At 37.8% G+C, this 23959-nt stretch overlaps 1 protein-coding gene across 4 annotated transcripts in view; it reads right to left on the bottom strand.

The window, feature by feature from the left end:
- TBL1X (transducin beta like 1 X-linked) overlaps positions 1-23959 on the bottom strand; it is a 196404-nt gene that overhangs the window by 137395 nt on the left and 35050 nt on the right. For all 4 annotated transcript variants that reach the window (XM_054078594.1, XM_054078604.1, XM_054078624.1 and 1 more), the window contains exon 2: positions 3223-3297. The gene's annotated coding sequence lies outside the window, so the exon portion shown is untranslated. The remainder of the gene's footprint in view (positions 1-3222; positions 3298-23959) is intronic.

Here is a 23959-nt window from a genome sequence, read left to right as displayed (position 1 = left end):
CTGAGGCCAACCACAGGACTTTGCTACCTTTCAAATTTAGTGATATACAGCTTTCCGAACAGCAATAAAAGGCTGTGACACTTGGCTTCAGGCAAAACACGGAGATATAATTTCATCAGCATTTTAGGTCTGACCAAAATACGTTGTCTTTCAAAGATAGTAGCAACGACAAATTCTTTTAGCTGCCCGAGAACAAGATATTTTAATAAATAAAATTGTTTAAATACACGTGGTTGGTTCCTTTGTTTTAAAATTTCAGCTACCAAAGCTTTCTATTACTAAAAGCCACTTTCTGAACAACAAAGAACCCATCTCAAAAATATAAAGAACCAAAAATCCTCAACCAAAATTTTCTCATAGGATTAAAAAACCTCCTAGAATGGTTTCATCAAACACCAACTGTTTTAGGCCTCCAGTAGATGATAAGTTGATGCAACTCTAATTAGAAACTTAATTGATCTCTGAGAGAGAGATTGTAGAGAGTTTTAAATCCCCAGAGACTTCTAGGCTATGAACAACAAAGCATATCTTTAAAAATTGTCAGAAACCATACAATATTATTAACAAAAATAATAACCATGTCCCTAAAATTAACTGCTAGAAGAAGCTGAAGAGCTTTATCCTACAGTACCAGCACCTGTAGGCTTCACTACAGCCTCTAAATATGGTATGGACTATTACCTACCAATCCCTGAGAAAGAACATAATGCAGTACACAGAGAGTTGCATCACAGATACATTTTATCTTGCTTCAAACCCCGATGTAGATTCGCACAAACCAGTCAATCTTACCAGGACACCAGGCACAAGAACTGTCATGTGCAGGATGCTCTCAAAAACAAGGCCAGTTCATTTCCATGCTTAACTGAGAAAATCTTGCCCTAGGGCACTCAATTTCAAGTCTGAATGAGAAAATCTGTAGATGATGCAGTAACTACAATAACTGGCAAACAATGAACTGGATTAACCACCTAAATTAGACTAGAGATCAATCCTATATTCATAAAGAAAAACACTACACAATTTAATTGTATTATCCCCATCTCTTAGTTCAATAGTTCTTGACTTTTGACTTCCTCAAACAACAATTAAGGACAATTTTCAAGTAAAAAGTAAAATAACACTGACACAATGTCTTTGTCAAGGTACAAGGTACACCTACCGATCGTCAAGCCCAGCAGAATGACCACCTTTCTTTCATATGGGCAAGCTCCTGTCTCATGTACACAAGCACAAAATTTAAACTGTAATTCCAAAAAAGGCTGCAATTACACCTGGAATTTCCAGTGCTGCCTTCAAAATGAGGAAATGGGAATGAGACAGGAGAAGAAAATATTGCCAAAATGAACAGCTGAGCTTCCGTAGCACCCAAAGTACAAAAGGTCAGGAAATACCTGTCTTTCATCACTGTCAAAAGCAATAGACTAAAATATGCAGAATAGAACTGATAACACAGGAAATAAATGAAAACATTTGCTGCATGTTAGTATAGAAGTTAAAAGAAATGAGGCAAATACCTCTCTCAAAGGCCCCCGTTGGATTTAAAACAGAGCTGTTGAGCCAATTCTGATTTCAAAACATGCCATTATAATTCAAGAATACTGAACTTCACTATTTTAATAAACCTTACACCTGTTTGCTAGTCCACAGAGCTAAATCCTAAAGCCATGCGCAATGACTGCAAGTATAACAAGGCACAATATTTTAGGAACGAGAACTTCAATGAGAACTATAAATGCACAGGAAAGTAGCCAATTACATATAACACAATCTCAGGCATTATTTGTGATTGACTACCTAACATACAAATCAAAGGATAACAATAATAAATGCTGCCACAACGCACTTCTGAATGAATTAAAAGTCTTATGTGTGTATAGCTCACAGAGCCTGGCATATTTTTAAGTTACATATTTAATTCTTTTTAATATCAAAAGCAATGAAAGACTTTTTTTGTCTACCACTCTATCACAAAAAGCATAAACGCAGTAAATACTATGGTAAAATGAAATATATTTTTTTATATAGTGATGTGACAGGTACCGATTTAGAACTTCATGCATTCAGTACAAGAATATGATTAAACCACAGCACTGAATAAATAGGCACTGATAACAAGTGCAGATCGGATTAAATCGACTCTCAGCTGATAAGTAGAGTTTGTAAAATTTAATGTAGATACCAGTAAAGATATTCAACTTCCTGAAGCCTTCCAAAACTAAACATAATTATTTAGCATGATAAATGCCAGCAGGAACAAATGCCCCTGCTCTGGCAATTGTTTCAGAAAACTCAGTTAACTTGCCCATTATTAAAAATGCGTTACCAGCAGAAAAAAGTTTTGTACTATCATACTTATCAGCTCATTAATATTACGTGTGTTTCATATATGAATATGTATTAATAAACAAACACATGAAATAATACAACAAAGTACCTTTTTGACATGTAAAATAATTTACTGTAACCAGAATAATGCTTGGATTGCCCAGAAAGGAAGCTAGGTGGATAACTGAAAAATATTCTTCCCGCCTTTTCAGAAATCTGTGTAGGCTGGGTTTGGGACTGGGGACCTTCAGATACCTTGGAATGTCTGCCACAGGCCCCATCAAAGCTGACAAAGAAAAGCTGTCCCCGTCCTGCTTTAATGGAAGCTAATCCAACTATTTTAATGGGAGCAAACCCAACCAAGACAATAGCTTTTGTCTCAAACAACATGAAGTGAGCATTCGCTCTTTCCAAGACAACCATATTCAGCCACTACGAGGTTGTCTTCTCAGCCTGCATCCTCCAATGACCTCACACTTAACCTGGCCTCTTCACAGGACTTCAGTCCTGCTGAGTCTCAGTGCCTTATTATGATCACAAACCAGCAACATCAAGTTTAACTTTAAGAAACAGAGAGGTCATTCAAAATCAGAAATTCATCTCAAGAGACATAACTAAAAGGCAAAACGTCTAAATACCAAGAAATACTACATATAATCTACGTTTAATTTTATGGAAGCTTTTAAGGTAGCAATAAAAACCAAATACACTGCAAAGAACTGAAGGCTCTATAGAACATTCTATTCTGCTAGCCCCAGTACTTTTAGCCTTTTTCAATTGAAAAAACAAGTTATTGTCTTAAGTTACAGACTGCAATTAGGCATGGAGATGCTGAAAAATATTTAACAGTTTTAACATTTTATAAAGCTGATTTTCAGCTAAGTGTTCACTTACTCAGTTGCAAGAACAGTCAAGCTTCCCAGTTTCCCCTGGATTTTCTCTTTAGGCCAGTTTTATCCTTAGGTACCTCTGTACAATAAAAAAACAACAGAAAATCAATTCACATAACTTCTCCTAAGTTCATCTCTAATTATATCAACTCTTAAAGGCCTCAAACAGTCAGCGATCTAAAAATTCAAATCTCCAGCTTTTCTAACAGGATTATTTCCCATGAATTTGCTGAACGAGAAGCAAACTCAAAGCTTTTTCCTGCTGTAAAAAGACTGTTGTATTTGACCAGTTCTACGTATGGTTTTTTTTTTTTTTTTTTTAGACTCAGTACAACATTCAACAAAGAGAGTTTTCTATGAGAAACCCCAGGTAAATTCAGCCTAGTAGAAGGTGGGATTGCATGAATTAGGTGTATTTCATCACGTGTCTTTAGAAGTACAAACAGAGAGCAACACAGTTAAGCCTTTGTTAGCCAGAGATTTAAGCTACCTTAAAACTGTTTACATGTGACAAGAAAATCCTACGTATTCAACTACCATGTTAAAAATTGACAGGAGGTTTGTGTACAGGTGCACTGTCACTTAGTTAAGGAGAAGCTAGGAGTTATTCTATTTTTGCCTGGCACTAATATGAATTAAAGAAAGACTTTCAAAATGTGCTATTTAACCATATGGAATCTTTTTTTTCAGGCATATGGAGCTCCAATTAAATAACTGTGGCTTTGCTGCCACCGAAGTCCACCTGCATGTATTCAAATTTTCCAGAATTAGACCATCTAATTTAAAGTAGCCCATCTAACAATAACAGAGTAGAAAAGCAATGCATTTGATATGGCACAACCACTGAAACTAGTCTCTTTAAATAGTAATGGCAGCCTTACTTTTGACCATGGTCAGAATACAACAATATTTTAGTTCCCCTAAAATACAACTACCTCAGATCAAAAGAAAATTATTTTCCATCTTCCCCATCCTGTAAGTAAATATATAATTGGCAAAGTAACTAAGGCAGTTTTTCAAGAGAGCTTTTACCAGAAGTCAATGGAAATAAAAAAACCCCTGTGGCTATGCTTCCTAGTTTTCAAGTTTTCTTTGCACATTGTGCATCCAGATTTTGCCAGGATAAATATATGGAAAGCACACAACATTTTAAAAAACAAAAGTCAACAAGCTATAAATAAATATCACCATTCTCCATAACTCTAAAATCTTAAAATAAGAAAGGTGTCTGATGAGGTGGAAACTAACAAATTTTTAAGGTAAGCACTTCAGAAGTCCCAATTTTTATTTTTATTTCTATTTTTTAAGGACTTGTAGTTCATTGGTCCCCCTTGCTCATATCTAGTCTGACTGGCTCTTTATGAGGTGATGACGTGCAGTTTTTTTCCACAGGTCTCTGACCTCACTCCATGAATACTGTAGCTAGAAGAAAAGAGACTACTGAAAATCTACGCATTAACTGAATTACATATGGTCACAGCACAGCTCTACACTTTATCTACTCTGGGTTATTTTGTGCCATTTCAGAACAGCACTCTGAGAACAGAAACACTAGTTCTCACACAGAACTCCTCTTTGGTGCTGTCAGGATAACAATAGATTGCATTACAGCCCCCTGTGAGGTCCATCATATGATGCCCTGATCTGTGAACTTCAAGAATGAAACTTTTAAACTAGGATCATTACAAACTTTAGTGTTCAACAGGAGATGCCTAAAACTCATTTATCAGAGTACCTAGCCCTACACAATACTTTAAACTAATTTTCTGGGGAAGTTGTATACATCTGCCTTAACTAGGTGACAAACCTGTTCTTTTTTGTAGCACACTGCCCCATTCACTACCTATCTTAAAGTTTCTACAATAAATGAAAGCAAGTTTTCAAAGACCTGTCCCCTTTGCTATACAATCTTTGTACACTTCTGGTCCAGTTGAAAAGACTAAACAATTCTGAGATCAGATACTTCATAGCTATATCATAATGCATATGTCCAAGGGAGCTCAGTTAAGATATTCTAGACAATCTTAACTTTTCACCTTCCCAGCTTTGCGGAGCTTGTTCTCTGCAAGTCTAACAAGACAGCTTTCGGAGCTTGGTTTAATTTCCAGCTGCTCTGAAAACAGTAAATGTGGAGAAGTTTGAAAAAATGTGGAAAAGTTCCATCTTGTTCAATACAGAAACCCTTCAATACAGAGTCTCCTTCAAAACCTGGCTAGCTCCCTTTCTCATCCAGGCTGTACCACTGCCAAATCCTGGGCACGTATGCCACCACCCCATCACAGTATCATCAGGCTCAGTCTCCTATTTCTGATCTTAGCCCTGCATTCCTGCTTCTTTAGAGTAACTACCTCTCCTTCTCATCAACTTCAGTATACAATACATTGCTCCCTTCCCACAACCAAAATCCCATTTCCCATTAAATTCCAGTTCTCAGATACTAGCTTTCCTTCTAATCTCAGCATCGCCCCTCAGCTTTCTGTCTCCTTCAAGATCTCTTAGCTCTTCTGCACTGCTTTTCACCTTCCAATGTTTTTCCACTGCTTTACTCTCCCACTCAGCCTCCTGAGCACGCCTCTTACCCTAGCAATTCTCAGATTTATTCTTAACAACCGACTCCCCATCTTTTCCATATTTCCTTTCCTGATTCCTACAGAGTCTTTGTGATTAGTGTGCCATAGCCATGGCTGCTACACTTTGTGCTGAACTCACTTCCAATGATGCTCGTTGGAGAGATCTGTACAAGGGCTAACGAGTATCCTGGAAGGACTTGGGCAGAAGACAAGCCAAAACAGCAGTGCCGTCAGTACAGAAGTAGAATTCTTGGCACTTAAATCCCTTGCAACTAAAAAATACAGACATCTATATATTTAGAGGTCAAGCTAGCTGTATGAAGGCTTTTGTGGGCTGTAAGTAGTTCAGTCTTGATGTTAGATTAATACCATCTAATCTGTGAATTTTTTTTTAAATCATTCTTCAAATAGCCAGATAAAGTTAGATAGAGTCTAAATCTCAGTAAAAAATGCATTCTACATTTCAGTTAACAGAGTTCTTTAAGCTCGCTTTCTTTCTTCTCTCTGAAGACAAAATAGCCCTTGATTTAGTTAAATGTTTCAAGGGGGAGGAGGGAGGAACGCATTTTAAGAATAAACAGGATTTTTATTGCTAATGTTTACCAAGTATAAGTGTGGTTATCTTTACTCCACTGGAAGACAGTAGATGATAGCATACCTTTACCTATTTTTCTAAGAAAGTACAAATCAACCAAAAACATCTTCCGATTATCAAATAACCCCCCTTTTTGTGGGGGAGAGGCTTAAGGAAGCTAAAGCTAAACTTAAGATTATTTTATACAATCATAGAACACCAAGTCGGAGGAATGTCAAGGATCAGTTGCATGGTCTAGACAAGATGGCCCAGCATCCTGTCCAGCCAAATCTTAGAAGTGTCCAATGCTGGCGATCCACCACTTCCTTGCAGAGATTATTTCAATGCCTAGCTGTTCTCACTGTGAAAAATTTTCCTCGTGTCCAATCAGAATCTCCCCCGGAGCAACTTGTACCTATTACCATTCTTCTTTTCCATGTGACTCCTTGTAAAAAGGGAGACTCCATCTTCTTTGAAGCCACCCTTTAAAAATACTGGAACATGGTGACACGGTCTCCCCAAAAGCCTTCTTTTCTCAAGGCTGAATAAGCCCAGTTCTCTCAGCCCTTCCTCCGTATGGCAGGCTTCCTAGTCCTTTGATCAGCTTGGTGGCCCTTCTCTGGACCTTCTTCAGCCTGTCCACATCTTTTTTGTGTAGTGGGACCAAAACTGAACACGGTGTTCCAGATGTGACCTAACAGGCACTGAGTAGAATGGGATAATGACTTCCCCACTCAATTTGGTATCATCAGCAAACAAGCTGGGAGAGGCTGTTTCCCCCAAGATGTGAAATAATAAAGCAATTTAAAAGACAATTGACATTTGACATATTTAGGTTGCGAACAATAGGGTTTGTATCAACAGAATATGAACAAAATCAACACAAACAGAAGTATATAATAAATTCAGTTGCGATGAGAATTTCATTAAGAACATTCTTCCCAGTTTTGAATACACAAAATCAGTTCTTTGGATTAACTTGTGACTTCAGTCTTATTTGTTACAGGCATTTTATTAAAAAGAAGAGGTAACACAAACCTTAATAGAGATTAGTATAGGTTAGGTGATCTCAGTTTCTCCGTATCAATGAAAACTAACAGCTAGCTGTGGGATTGTTCTTAACACGGATTTACGTATCAATATCCTAAACCTGTCAGCTCTCACACTAATCTACCCTTCTACTTTTTCTTTTCCCGTATTTTATACATTCTCCAGTCTCACACAGCTGCTTTTCCATTCATCTCCCTTTGTTTCTTTCTCTTCCCCATAATTTCCTTGCTGAAACGCAACCCAAGTTTCAAATGATGAAATGTAGTTACTTTTCTGCACAGTATAATCAGTAGTTATGTGGCACAACCCACCTGTGCTGCAAATGCTGCAGGCACTTTTCCTTAGCTTTAATGTAGTTCAGGACTGGTGTATCAGAGAGGTGAATGTAAAGCAAAATACTAAATTGGTGTAAATTAAAATTTTAGATTACTCTTTCATGTTATCCTTGCAATTAGCTTCGTAAAATCTATAAACTTGGTTAATGTAACCTGTATGTCGATTGCCCAGAAGACAATAGTTCTGGAAGATAAAAATCTAGAGGGGTCACACTGGATTAAAAACCAAACCTATTGTTAATTGTTATCTTGAGCTTACTCTTAGTATTAACCCCCCTTCTTCCAGCCCTGCCTCAACCAAATACACAGAGCGTCGCACTTTCATGGCACACTTCACTTCTCTGTGCTTAAGCCTTGTATTTATTTCTCATTTGCACTATTTCTAAATTTGCACTATTTCTAAGTAGTGCAAATAGTCACACAGCTTTTCTTCATTTTTACTGCTGAGCCACTGTACTTCCTCTTCCCAAGATGATAAAACAGTACTCGGTCACATCACTCCTTTTTGCTAACAGAGCAGCAGACACAGGCTTCTCTTCCATCAAACGCAACCCCATCCCTTCAGGGTGACAACAGTGATCTAGGTTCTTTCTTGTCTACCTTTGTGCTCTTCTGCCGTCCAATGTCCTACTCCTCCCAAACAACTAATGGGTCTGTTCCCAAATCCTCCAATGTGCCACACGCTGAAATATTGAGGAGGCTGACCACCAGTGTGTGTGTGTTTGCAAGTGCATTTGGGAGAGCAGGAGTGAAGGACAAGAAGGGATGGAGCCTCTCCTCAGGGTGAAAGATTCACATTCAGCCTTGGGGTTTAAAATCTAGGATACTCGGGAGCCTGTAATAAAATGCATGCAACTGAATCTTGTTTAAAAATCTCAACCTGTGCTGAAATTATGCAGATTCAGTGAAGAAAGCACATATTCCTCCTATGCTGCTACTGTACTGCTGAGTGGCCATTTAATAACAGTATAGTTCACTTAATGAGTACGGATGAACAATTCAGCACTAGAAGGTGTCTGCAAAAGAAGAATTTCTATTACATCTTGATTCTTCCCATTTTGAAGCTAAATAGGAAAAAACACTCCCTGATTTATCCAAAATAAAGAGTGTAGACTGAAGTCACTTTTTATATTCAAACAACAAAACATGGATAATACTTTTGTACGCTACTACAAGGCAGCCTTTCAACAAATGTTTTGTGTGCCCGGTATGTAGAAACGAAGTGTAAATACAATATCATCACTGAGTGTACTATTTGCAAATAAATCGCTCATTCTTCTGTTGAGCTACACTATGTTAAGTGCACTTCAATAATGCCAAAAGTGGTATCTAATTATCTTTACTTGACCCCAAATCCAACAGGGAAATAAAAATGTTCAAAATACTTGGATTTTGCTGATAAGCACTCAAAAAAAGGTATGTGTCGGGATAATGTAAGATGGTATTCATTCTTATTTCTTTTGAAGAAGTCTCAAACAGTTATACCAGTGTACTTAATGCTGTACTATCTCATGTTTAGTATACAGTCTGCTGATGTTAAAGGTAGAATAAATTCAGTCATCAGTACGGCTTGACCCTGCAAGTCCACCACTATCACATCCCACGGTGGAAGTAGGGCTGTTCATATGAATCAAGTCCCTTGGAAACAGGCTACAAAACCTAAATAATCCAATGCCTGTAACTCTTAAAGAAACCAATCATCACTGGCAATCATAGACTTTTCTCAGAATTTGGCAGTCCCAGTCTCTTCTATTCATCAGCATGTTCGCAGGTGTTTCCTAGTTAAGGTTACAGTAATATAAATAGCTGCAACTACATGACTCAAGGAAAAGAATGGTTTTGACCATCTAATGGTCAGATCAGAAAATTTACCAGTGTAATTGTGACAGAACCATACACTGCACTAGTTTTAAGTCTTCAGTGAAGGGGTCTGGGGTGTGGAGGTTTTTTTAATTAATAGGTTTTTGGCTCAACAACCTTCATCCAAAATAAGCCCAGATCACCTCAAAACATCTTTCTTACTAGAATAAGAGGATTTTAGTGCTTTGGCTATAGCAATTATAGTCTGGCTGATGATAGTTAAGTTGCTCACACAGACAAGTCCTAGAACTTTGGAGCAAACAAGTGATCTGGGTTTATACTTTGTACAGCCTAAAGCAAATATAGTTAACATTTCTTTGATCCTTGAGCTTCACACTTCAGAGAGCTGTGAGAGAGAGGAAGTGCTGGAGGCATGGTAGTTTCAGGAACCATTAATATAGGAACTCATCGTGAAGGGCATTGCTAGAAGTTCACTTCAGACCATCTGAAAGTATTAGAGATAATCCGACAGTTTAAATATAAACAGCACAGTTGCTGTCACACAGTTGTCCATGAAAGACAAAGTCTCAGTGCTTTTTTTTTTCCTTCCCGACTGACGATTTGTAGGGTGTTGAACGGGAAAGAAATTTACCACAGCATAAGCTCCTTCCATTAAAATGTATTTCCTAGCTTTTTTTTCCACATTTAATCTCAAAGTAAATTATAAATCACATCCTTTTTTAAAATGTCTACTATTCTATAAGTATTATGGCTAAAATTTTTTAAATTACTCTCCATTAAATTTAGTCAGCAAAGTTAAAATACACACTTGTGAACTCAAATGATCTTTGAAACAGAATTAATCTGAAATGGGAGTTAGAGCTGTTTTATGGGAAAAAACAAAAGTGACATTCGACTGGACGCAGTTATAAAAGTAATGAGCTATTCAAAATTATTTGTCTCGTTTTTAAATAATATGCATAAAACCACATGGCAAGTTATTGGTAAAAGCCAGAATAATATTGTAATTAAAAATTTCACTTCCGTAAGAGGTCTCTATTGCCTAACAGTGTATTTTATAAATATAAAGGTTATAATGGTTGCCTATAAAAATTAATTTTTATTACAATAGTCACCTAAACCATAGAGTCAACTGAAAATCTGGTGGCAGCAATAAGAAGTTAGATTTTACTTTTTAATCTGAGCCTCCTGTGAAATGCTGAAAAGAAACTCTGTCTTTAAATCCTGTCCAGAATAAAATCTAGAAAGCTGTAGCCTTTACTAGCTGCTTTTTACTTAACAATTTAAGAATGACCCTTCTTCCTGTCCCACACTTAACCAGCAAGCAGCTATGCCATGAATGTGTTATAAACGCCATGTGTCTCTCAGGCTGCATGGTCTTCCGAGAAACAAGACAATCAAATGGAACTACCGCTCTTTATCATCCTCTATTTCCTGCCTGCATTCTGGTTACTTAATGCAATGCCAAAGTTAGAGCCTGTGAAAGAATTTCACATCTCATTCTCCTTCCGTGTTTCCCCTTTCAATCTGAGGTCTTTGATAATGTGCTGATTTCGCACAAAGTTCACTTTCTTACAGAAACACTGCAAACGCAAAGGCAGAGGGGCAACAAAACTGCAAGGCATCACGTAGTGAGAACAATCGTTGGGGAGGGACTTTTTACTAAGGCTTGTGGTGATAGGACTACGGTCAATGCCTATAAATTGGAGAGGGGCAGATTTTGACTAGACATAAGGAAGAATTTCTTCACTATGAGAGTGGTGAGGCACTGGAATAGGTTGCCCAGGGAAGTTGTGGATGTCCCATCCCTGGAGGTGTTCAAGGCGAGATGCATCCTTGCGCATCCAGGTGTAGCGGGACGTGTCCCTACCACGGCAGGGGGGTTGGAACTGGATGATCTTTAAGATCCCTTCCAACCCAAACCATTCTATGATTCTATGATCTAGGGTACAGGAGGCGGCAAATGTATATATTCTTCAGACGATGTGACAGAAAAACTTCTCCATATCCAACAGCAAAGTTGATGCAGCAGAAACAATGCAACACCTCATCTGGATCACCAACACGGCATTTCAACTTCTGCCTCAGTATAGTTCAGAGACACGGGATGGTCCCTTCAAGATGGATGTGCAACTGCAGGCAACAACATAACAAATGTTCTGTTTCCATAGGATGTCTGTTCATGTGCCCTGAACACCAACGAACTGCTTTTCAATACCCTACAAACAGCAAAATAACTACAGGAAAGGCTGTAATTATAAAAATACCAGAGAGAGAGAGAGATGGCGCTTGAGGGCACTGTCTATATCCCATGTCTTTGCAACAGCTGCCTATTTTTTTAACAGTTGCCAAGTAACAACTTCTCCTAGACGATCACGGGAAGTGGACCATGCACCACACAACAAAATGGGATAAAAATATCTTTTATCATCAGTTTCCTGAGGGGGAGACATTCATTCCTGATCCCAGATATTGTAATCGAATGTGAGAAGATCAGGGGGGGTTACTAAAAGGTTTGGGAGAGGAGCAGAAAAAAATATACTACTTATCCAGAAGCAACTACTGGAAAGGCTGAAGCAAGTTCTTACTGCCAAATAAACATAATGAAAACAAACAGTTACAGTCTCCCTTCAGACTCCTTTGAGATCTCAATAATTTAAATCCAAAGACTCATCTCATAACTTAACTTTCTATAGTCATTCCAGAATAAATCTCCTCTGCAGCTTACTAAACTTGGACTTAAAACTGTTCAGGTTCTTTGCCTCACTGTGTTGTTCAGAAGAAATGGTGAGGAACATTCTTGTAATTTCTTGTCTGAATTCCTTCAGGACCAATTTACAATATCAATATCAGAAAAATTTGTTATACTTTAGCTGAAACAGTTCTTTGTTGCTCATGTTTATCCATTATTTACAAATAACTTTGTTCCTCTTCAACCTTCATTTGATTAAGCTAAATGACAAAAGCTTTCTAATTCACTCTTTGAAAGATAAACACTCTAACTCCGTAGTTAGTAGCAGTAGCAGCCTTTCTTTGTACCTGTTCCAATTTAAGTCCATCTTTCTATTCACTGCAAGAGAAAAGCATTAGACACAATATTCCAAATGAGGAAGGTCTCAGGAAGGCTTTGTGAAATGCTATTAGCATTTTTTCCCTCTACAAAAATTTCATGTCTAATGCATTGTAGAAGCACACTAGCCTTTTTCACAGCTGCATCATATCGGTGGCTTAAAGCCATCTTAGTGGCATTATCACAATACTTTACCTAACTCAGACTGCTGCAACCACTAAATCATCTACACAACATCCTGTGATGTTAAAAGATGTTTTTCTCATTTGAAATATTTGCATATCAAGATAAAGACCAGCATGGCCTGCCTAAGACCAGAGACTGGGGGCTTGCAGAGCTGAATTAGAAAATAAGACTTTCTGATTCTTAATCCTAAACACACAGCTCCAAACACTAGGAGAAAACAGATGAACTACAGTGCACAGCAATAAGGGTACTCCTGTTACTCCATGCCAAATGCCCGTGCCTGCACGCAAAAGTAATTTCTAAATGGATGCTTATAGAGCATCTCCTTGTGTCGTGGTTTAGCCCTGATGCGGCTAATTTCAGCAGCTAAAACCATGCAGTTGAGCTTCCAGTTCCCCCCAAACCCCAGGGAAAGGAAGATGAGAGGAAAAATACTTGCGGGTTGGAAACTAAAACTACAGTTTTGATGAAATAGTGAAATAACAATAATAACAATAATAAAAATAAATAATATATAAGATCGTGCCCCCACCCCTCAATGACTATTTGTCACCACAAATACTGTAGAGCAGACACGAGGGAATGGGTCCACGGCTAGGAGGAGCTGGATTCAAGAACTGGATTTGAGAACTTACGGATCCAGGATCAGCAGCAACCAGACAGACAAGGTCCTAACTGGACATCAGCCATCACAGAAGAGGAACGAGACTCTTGTCATCTCTCATGTTTATACCAAGTGTGACATATATGGGATGGAATACTCTGTTGATCAGTTTAGGGTCACCTGTACTATCTGCCCTTCCTTACAGGTGTGGCCCTTTTTCACCAGCTTGAGGATGGCCTTGGTTACGATAAGTGTAAGCATTGGCCTTTCTGCATACCACTGTCCCATGTTATCACTTCTAGAGAGAAACTTCTGAGAAACATGCAGTTAGCTCAGAAAATCAAGTTACTTAGACAAGACTGAGTTAAGAGTCACAAAGCTGACTATAATTTAGCTCAAACCACAACATTTCTCTACGATGTAATTACATTAGACTGCTAATGGAGTCAGGCAGAAGGAGTCAGGCAGAAGACATCCAGAAAGGCCAAACCTCCACCTCCACCTACCTTCACATGGAAGTGACTTCCCCACTGCTTGATCTCATCTTCACGTCCTCAGCTGGCACTGGAAGTGCCTTTTTGTGGTGATGTCATCTAGACAAGCCTCTAGGTGTTGGGCCACTTCCTCCCACACATATTTGCTCTTAGCTGCCAGAGTACAAGCTGCTCAATTATAACCGCTTCTTCCAAAGCTCACAATTACATCAATATATTCTACTGAAAAATGTTTTCAGGATTCTGATTTTATAATTTGAATGCTCTTCTTGTTTTATGTTTCAGATTGAAACTGACAATCTACAACAAAAAGATTAAAAAAAATCTAAGAATGCATGAGCACAAATTCAAAGAATAACGATGGCCAAAGAAGCTGGCTGGTACTAAGCAAACAGCTTGGCAGGTAGTGTACACAAGGCAGTGTACTGTATTTACTCACATCATAGTGTTAATTTCACAGCCACAATCAAATACTCCTAATGGTACTAACAAAAACCTATCTTTGTGAAAAGTTTCCCCGGACCATGAACATCACTAGAACTAGAGAGAATATGAATTACTTTCCCTTTAAAGCTTGGGATTTCTCAATTTCCTCAGAAATGCCATGCATGTTGTGCAGTTACATTCCAAAAAAATACTTTTTCTTCCAAGCAACCAGCAAAGCCATCACTGTCCTCTGAGCTAAGACATGGGAGTCCTTTTCTGTAAATAAAGCAAGCATTTTAATCAACCAACACACTACTGCTTCTTCTCAGAAAATAAACGTCGTAGTTACATTTGAATTTGGTTTCTCTTTTTCACCCATTACCACATGCATACTTTAACCATTTCCCGTTTAGATCTGTTTAGATCTGTAGTGTGAGCTGTCCTCCAAAGATGAACGTATTACTGGTAAGGGAAAAAGCTCACAAACACCTAAGGCCGATGGGGTAACTTTTGCTAGTATCTTGTGGTGTAAAAGCCAGTGTTAATAACAGTGCTAAACTAAAATGAAAGAACGTAACTGTACAAAGCCTCGTGTGTGACCCCACGGACACCGTAAACTAATATAACTCAGTACTACATTATTTCTACAGATGAAATGTATATACAACTTCTAGATATTTGTTTCAAAAGCCTTTTCATGCATCACCAAAGGAAGGTATAGACCAGAAACAACTGAATTGCCATGACTTAGCACGTTACCCTGGTCAACTGAGCTGAGTCAGTTACAAGGAGGGGTAGATATTCTTCAGCTACCTAACTGCCCAGTGCCAGGGAAAATAACTCCAAAGTGGCTTAAACACATCTTACTTTACAACTGAAGGATGAAAAAGCCATCATACAGCCATCTATGCCACGTCTGATGACGACCCATCTCATACGAAGCTGCAGTAACACCCAGAGTTTTATTAATCTGTAGTAGTTCAATTTGTTCCAACCTGTAAAGATGGTTTTCTGACCTCTGTGCCACATGCACTTATTACCTAGACATGAACGTATCAAATTGGCCCTTTTGGTTTTGATAATGGAAATGCTTATGTTTCACTGAAATTACAGATAAATATAAGGCACGACTGTGATTAGGTGCCTGGTCTATGACATACAAAATAAGAAATGCACGTGCTTTTGACTGCTTAATTTTTTCTGACAAAGAGCAAGTAATTTGAAAACCAGGACAACTATCTCCTCATGTTTGCACTTGGGATCTACTTAAACAATATCTGTTTATTAAAATCTCAGAGTACATAAATCTGGTAAAACAGAAGTGTATTTTTTATTTCTAACACAGAACCTCCGAACAGAAACCCAGCACAATTTCAAGGAGATTTCAAAAACTACTTTTTTTTTTGACTACAAATGCAGGTACCTCTTGTAAAGTCCTACCAGCATAACCCACTCACATTCCTAATAGAAGAATACATATGCCAGTATACATTTGCAAATAACACATACAGTTTGCATTTATAGAAACACATACTGAAATCTTTATATGCATACATAGTAAACAAAACCTTGCAGTTTGCAAGCGAAAATGAGCAGGCAGCGTTTCAAATTGACAGTGTGGTGCGGTGTTATCAGGAAGGACAAGAATTAAAGTGATTTACAGTAAATTACCCATACTGGCCAGGGACGATACACAGCTACAAGACTAAACTAAAGAAGTTTGCATTGCTGCCTTACGGTCCTTGATCTTTCAATTTCTCAAGAATACTGAATTATCTGTATCTGAGCACTGTTTGGTTTTGATGTTAGCCTGAAAGTAAGTTTTTTTCAAATCACAACACACTTGAGCAGATTACATTTTGGTCAATACAAGCATTTCTAGTCACTCATTCATCGCCTCTGACTGACCTCACCACTTTATCTTTTAATCTTTAGAATCTTACATATCAAAACTATCAGAGTAAGAAAAAAATACAGCATAGGCCCAACACAGACTGTTTGCCTACGTTAACTCCCTTCAAATTGAGGCAATCTAAAGTTACTAAATGTATTTTTTTTTACAGCACAACCTCTGAGGTTTGCTGAACCTCTCGATCATGTAGATCAAATCTCTTACGAACACATTACAGCTGAGTATAGGGAGATAGACTGAAGGTTCAGTGAAGTTTCCACAGAATACAGTACCTGATATTTATCACACAAAGTTGGATGTTGAGATACAAAGTCACAGCTTTGTTGAAAGGTCAGCAGATATATTTCATTACTTAGAAGTTGAATAACTCTACTATGAATTGGTTGGACCTAAGTACCTGCTGATACAGTCCCAGCCAAATAGTGCAGTACTTTTTGTTAGTGAATGAGAGCCAGAGTATTAAACTAGGCTAACGAAACACAAAGCAGAAAGTATGTGCGGAAGAAGAATCATTTAAAAAATACAGTTTTATATTATTCATGTAGGACCCACTGATGAAGAAATTTTTTTTTTTAAAAAAAAGGTAATTTCATAGGAATTTTAATCTACATATATTTTAATAGACTCCTGTGGTGCACATCAAACCAAATGGCCCAGTCAAGACCTCTGAAAATTAGTCTAGACAAAAGACGAGGCATACTCTGCATACTAAGACTTCTGAAAGGCTTTGAAAAGAAACACTTTGAGGAGTTCTTATTGTTTCTCATAAGGCACATAGGAGTGCTTTCTCCTGAATTCTTTATATAAAGCTAAAACATTCTAAAGCATAATCGTTGGATACCTTTACACTTCCGAGAAGCAATGATTCTGCTCATGCATTTCTTACTACACACGAATGAGTCACTATTCATCTCAACAATCTCCATGTCAGTAAAAATGCTTATCTGAGCAAGTTTTAAGCACGCTCTGGTGTTTGCAAGATTAGGTTTTTGGTTTGCGGTTACCTGACACAGGGGTCAAACACCTATCAAAAAAAAAATTGGCCAGAAAACATTACGTAGACAGAGGATCAGAAAAAATATGTAAGATACTAATTACTTACTTCAGGATCTCCATGCCTTCCTGATGACCAAGCATGCTAATGGAAGACTACATAACAATTATCCTAAACATCAATATAACAATAAAACAACCCATGTCCTCTGAAAGAGCTGCTATTCAGTGCAATTAACACCAAAGCACATTGGTAACTAACCTAAAATACTTACACACAGAAGAGTTTTAAAAGGCAGAGATTTCCAATTTCCCTAAAACGTTTCCTGCACTAGTGACTACTGGCCAGATGCTGCTCTGAGTCAATTCCACCCAATTTCAGATACTAAGTCATTGTTAGAGTACTAATGTAGTAGCAAAAGATAGTAAAAAAAAAAAAACAAGTCTATGTATTTGTTTTGGGCAAATCCTACTGAGATTGGGAAAAACAAAAAGAAAAAAAGAGAGCAGAAAGACTCCACTCCAAATCATTTCACTGCAGGATATTCACTCTGACTTCAACATACAAAGATCGCTAAAATTTTTCAAGGGAAATTTAGTGAAGTAAAAGCAGTTACCACTTATATGAGTTTTTGCTATTAAAATTACTTCCTTAAAAAACTTTGAGTATTTCTAGTGCATTATTTTTCTTTTTTTTTTCGGTTTGGTTTCCCATCTTCTAAATTTCCTCCTCTTAAAAACACAGAGAAAAGAGAAAGTAAGCAAATTCCTAGAAAGAGTAAGAAATTTTAATCAAGAGTTTAAAATTTCTATTGTATTATGTCCTAAGGAAATTAGATTTTTTTTTTTTTCTGTCTTCGGCTATTCTATCCTTTGCAGGAAGTATGTTTGCGTGTTGTCAAAACAGCCCTTATCAAAATATTTGCAGTCCAACAGGCATGTTGACCCTGTCCAGTTGGAAGGAAAGAATAGTTGGGTTGACTTGTGTGCAACACACAAGCAGAAACCCTAACTACAGCTGCAAAAAGCAAACGAAAGAAAGAAACACCTTTGTTACAGTGATGGTCACACTTCATGTGACACTGTAGTTCCAACTATAATCACTTTCAAAATAACAAGGGGATCTTCTTGACCTCAGAGTGCCTGTAGTGTGGTTAAGATCTTACTGTGGAAGTAAAAATGGAGAATTCCTGTAATCTCTTATGCTCAGCTTTCCACATATTTTCATCAGTATCGCATCAAAGTCTATGTCAGTTAAATCCCTCTCCAGATCTGCTGCAGAACTCCACTGGCTTCAGGTTTCACCTTTTCCTGCGGTGGCCCTGATTTATAGAGAACATTCTTCCAAAGAGCCACAGTTTCTCCAGTAACCTACTCTGGCAGAAAGTGGTTAAGCCCTGCAAGACATTGTCTGTTGTTCGCTACTTACTGGCTCTTCTGAACAACAGAAGTACAGCCCGGGAGGGTATTTGGAGAGAAAATGCTGCCTCAGCCAGTGGTCAAAAATTAAGAATCAACAGTTTACTAAGGCAAATTCCCAGAAAAAGGACTCTGATTTTGAACACTGTACATGAAATGAGGACTGGTTTACATATTGCAGCACCACTGTTTACCTAAATACAGTATATGTTTATATGGGATCTGTTTAATCCCAAACTGAAAGGGGAAAAGGCAAATACAAGGCACCTGTAAACATCATTAATACTAGGCTGCAGCATAGTTATAGTCTTTGAAAGAGCAATAGGGATTCTGGCCAAAAGCTTTATTTTCAGGTCAGGCAAAGTTAAGAGCATATTTGTCTCACAGCAAAATAAATATTGCGTGTGCATTCTAGAATTTAGCCATCCACTGCACTATAGATTAAAAGCAGCAGCCAGATATTAAGTCTATAAAGGAGTAATTTTCTTGATCGTAACATAAAAACAAACCAGAATAAGCCTCGGTGGAGAAGAGGAGGAGACTTTTCCTTTTACAGTCATTGTTTCCTCTTTTCCTAGTACAAGCCTTGACAAGGCAGTTTATCAATCCATCACTTTGAATGCAGGCTTTCAATTGTTTTGGTAATGAATTATATGCCAAGGGTTAAGGGAATCTTGGAAACTGAAACATACACATTAAGTTTTCCCTCTGATCATCTCTAACTAGCAACTCTTGATGGACCAACAGCACAAAATTTCAGAACTGTGAGAGCCTACATACACGATATACTAAAGTGAAAGAAGGATACTGAAATTGCTCGCCCTCCAAGGCAGAAACCAAACTATGACCTGATCCTGACATGGAGTTCAGATAAAAGATAATGGACAGATTTCTAAAGCAAGTGGGCAGTTGAGAACTCTTCTTGCTGCAGGAAAACTCTGCTAGAAGCTGGAAACGCTCACCTTGAACAAAACTGACAAAGCAGCCTTCTACCCCAGCTATTCCCCACCAGCAGGGATGGGAAAATGTGGAAGTAAGGGCAGAGATCCCCTGGACCACTAGTCTTTCCCTACACTGCTCCATTTAAGAAGCATATCCTAGGAGTATAAATTAGAGTAAACCTTAGGCTGCCGTGAGTTACAGTTACTAAAGAAACTACACAAGAAGAGTTTGCTGCCCTGAGTCCACCAGCTAGGCATGACCCAGTGGCAGGAAAGCACCTTACATCCATCACACTCATTTTAAAGGGGAAATTAGAGACAAAAATAATCCTTGCATAATGCTTAATATGAATTACTATTACATTGAAATTTGTATTCAAGCTACTGAAATTAACATTAAAAAATAAAGGTAATAAAGCCACATTTCTTTTTAGGAAGCTCAGACAGGGAAGAAAACATGTCTCTCAATTTTAATCTCCAGTTTCACTACGTGACACTTGGAAGTTCTGATTTAATTGTAAAAACTGCTGCTGTCAGATCCGTTTTCAGTAACTGCCGGAAGCTTGCTTGTGTACAGAAGGCAACCTATCTTAGATCCCTCAGCAGAGCAAAAACCAATTCTTTATTTACTTGCTTATTTGTACTTCTCTGATTTTTACTTTGCTAGTGCTGGCCCAGCATGTGGATGGTTTTTATATCCTGGGGTGACAGCACTGTTCCCACATCACATGCAATTCCCCTTTGGGCCAACAACGCATAGCACCAAAAGCAGCTTAACAGTAATTTCTGTGCCAAAGCGTTCCCTATCTCAAGATCTCCCTACAACTCAAGATGGAGCGGTTAGGTTAAGTATTCCCATACCTCTGTCAGCAAGTAGCAGAAGGTAGGTGCTTGTCCATACGTCACTGATGGTGCAGGCCAACCACACTCATAAAAGTTCCGGTACTTTCACGAGAGTTTGCTTCATGTGGAAATAAAGGTGAAAGAGCCAGTGCATGCTTAATTCCCGTGTAATACAGGTCAGGAGGCAACTGGTGTATGACCCTGGCTATCACCTCACGTCTTAGAAATACTCTTGGGTCCAACGTCTTATTTCAGGAATTTCTTTCCTTTATAGTCCATGCTCACATGCTCTGTTTACTTATATTTTCATGCTTGTTTCCTCCCTATACAAGTCTTTTTTGTGTCTAACTTCTTAATCACCTCTTTTAGTTCACAACCTTGATTTCCTCTTCCTTGCCAACAGGAAGGATGATTCCCACCCCATGCTTTTAGGTTTCATCACAAGCCTAAATTTGAAGTAAGCATCACTGAATTACATTTGATATGCTGAAGAAACGGTCCTTTTCGGTCACTGAATTCAATTTCTCCTGTCAGAGGCAACCACATCACATATTTACTTTCCTAAACTGATCAGTTGACAAGATGACAAAGTTGGAAAGCGAGGGAGTGAGGGGATTAGATTTTTTTTTAAAAAAAACAACCTACAATGCTTCTATTTTTAAGATTACCATCTAGGATGACTGAAAAATGCATTGTGTCCAAAGGCATCTGCACTGTCACCGTTTTAGCATTTCATTGTCAGTAGCAACAAGAGTTTCACCACAGAAAACCACTGAGAAATGTCAAGAAAAATCCCAGAGTGGAGACTATCAAAAAACCTCTTAATTAATGAAGGTTGGTCACATGAGTAAAGCTGTAAGGTATTCAGGAGCTATGACAGAGGATAAAACAAATATGCATACTCTAAACACTTCTCAGGCATAAACACCATTTAAAATTATTTCATAAATGCAAATGGATCTGTACTGTAAACTCTAAGAAGTATGTACTACTAGCAAAATTCCAAACCAATTATCAGCATAACAAAATATACGTATATGCTGCACATCTTCAGTTCATCAGACACAAAAGTGAATTTTATAGCCCATCAAATAACAAAAAAAACCCCACTTATCAGCCATGTAGTTGAAAACAGAAGATAAAGAGGGGCTTAATAGGACATAGATGTGACTTTGTCTAGAAAAGTGTTTCCTTTGCTTTTTCACAACTGTTTGTTTTGAGAGGCAATAAATATTTAAATATCATTAATAAAAAAACATTATTTAACTGACAGTTACGAAATCATACCTTGAAAGTAGTAAAGTCTTTGAGACAAAATAATTCTGCCCTAACATGGCAAATGATTAGTTGCTAGTAAACACGCAGAGCAACAGCAGAACACTTCACACTCAGCAAAGTCTGGAATAATACCATTCTGCTTCAGTAAGAATCTAGAAGTAAAAGTGGGATATTTAACCAACTACACAGGATTTATTGCCTTCAAGATGTTACTCTAATTTGCAAGATGTAATCAGGTTTCCAAGGAACAATGCTAAAATGTAATAAAGATCCAGATCTGATTCCTTAGCAACTCCTTCCATTTAATCATAAAAAGAAGATAAATCCATTTTACCAAAAATGAAAAGATGGAGTAGGCAGATAGGAAATGAATCAGTTAAGTACAGACATCAGAAACTGAAGTAGGAGATGGCATACAAATTCTGTGGTTGACAAGAGATAAATCTGTCAGATAAATACAGAAGAATTAGAACTGACACTAATACTTAAGGCTTGAGCAGAAGCTTGTAGCAGTGCACAACAGGAAGACTGAGGAGAGATGTTTCAGAATTGTCTCTCCTTTGAAAATCCCCTAGCTTTATTGATTTGTGTCACACTTCATCATTATTTTTAAAATAGCAGGTTTCAGAAAATACTATGTTCTTATAAACTGGGATTTTGAGAACTGATATTATTTGCATTGCCTGACAGTGCCTTCTGAAAAATAACAATATTCCAGTGTTGCTGTGAAACATCACACCTATCAAGTTCAAAGGAGACCTTACATAACATACAAGAAGTAAATGCAGTACTTGCTGTGCACACAAGCTTACTTTCTAGAAAGGGATGACAGTCTATCTTTCCCATAGCTCAAAATAAGGTGCTCTCCTGCCTTATTAAAAAAGTGCAATATTTTCTGTGTCACAAGTGCTAAGCAAATCAGGAATAGCACACCAATTAATTGATAATAAAATTATTTGTGAGTCTGTTGCACTTTTTTTCTTCTTGGTAGAGCCACAAAGTCAGGGAGCCTTGGACGGTTGCTGCTGCTACTGGTTGCTGAAGAGGTGTTCTTCCATTGTCTGAAGACCATTCAAATGAACCATCCTCCAGTCACCCCTTTTCCCACCGAGCCTTCACAGATGGTAGCACTCACATCGGCCTGTCCTCACTTTATCGCAAAAGTATAGCTAACTATTCCTCTATGACTTGGGGAACAAGAGGGCAAAATCTAACAGAGCAAAGAAGTTACCAACAAACTACATTAATTCAACATTTTTTTCTTGTAGTGTGCTTAACCATCAAAAGGAATAGAATACAGAGCCTACCACAGTTACTAACTCACTTTGTCACTGAATAAGGCCCTAAAATGCCTAAAGACTCAGACATAAAAGACTAAACATCTAAAACAGTTCCTCTCAATGGAGTCTGATGATCTTAAAGGAAATTTAAGAAAGGCCAAATAGCAGTTCTTCAGCAAAAGGGGAAAAACATCAATGCATACAAAAAAAAAAAAGAGTGAAAAGCTAGATGGTTATGTTGATACACCTGATGCGATTACAAATGAAGATGATACATTCAGCATTTTCTACCTCCTGCCAAGCTCCACAATTTTGTTACAAGCAATGACATATTACAAATTCGACATTTCAGCACATCAGATGGACTAATTAAGACAGCACTATGTAATCTGTACGATTTGTCAAACCAAAATGGGTATATAGGACAGTTTCTTCAACTGTCCTTCAGGTGGAGGATCCATTTCTGAATTTCATTATACAGAGCTGATTACAGTATGATCAGGTGACATAAAGCAGCACTGAACAAAGGTATTATTTACCAAATATTTAAAGGCCAAAACCTCTGCAACAGCATTAGCGTATATACTGAAACACAAATGTCTCACATAGTTAATACACTCCTCCTCAACTTCCTCAACTTATTAGTTGAGGCAACAGCCTTCTGATTATTGCAATATTTAACTTAGTCTCAAAAGAAAATCACATGCTAAGTTTTTTGTAGTGAAATTCCTCCCTATACCAGAAACAATCTTTCATTCAGTTTGACACACTGTTCTCATTACAACAAGCTGCAAATTACTTCCAGTGCAATCATAAAAGGTAAAGATTACGTAAAAACCATATTCTGAGCTGACAGCCTAGCCTTTCTTTAAGTGATGTCATGACTTTCTCTAAGTAAATTAACTCGTCCAGTATACAGGCTGACATTTAATATCAAAAGAGAGA

The sequence above is a fragment of the Cuculus canorus genome, chromosome 1, assembly GCF_017976375.1.
Source record: "Cuculus canorus isolate bCucCan1 chromosome 1, bCucCan1.pri, whole genome shotgun sequence".
Classification (NCBI taxonomy): domain Eukaryota; kingdom Metazoa; phylum Chordata; class Aves; order Cuculiformes; family Cuculidae; genus Cuculus; species Cuculus canorus.
This window is presented reverse-complemented; position numbering and strand designations above follow the sequence as displayed.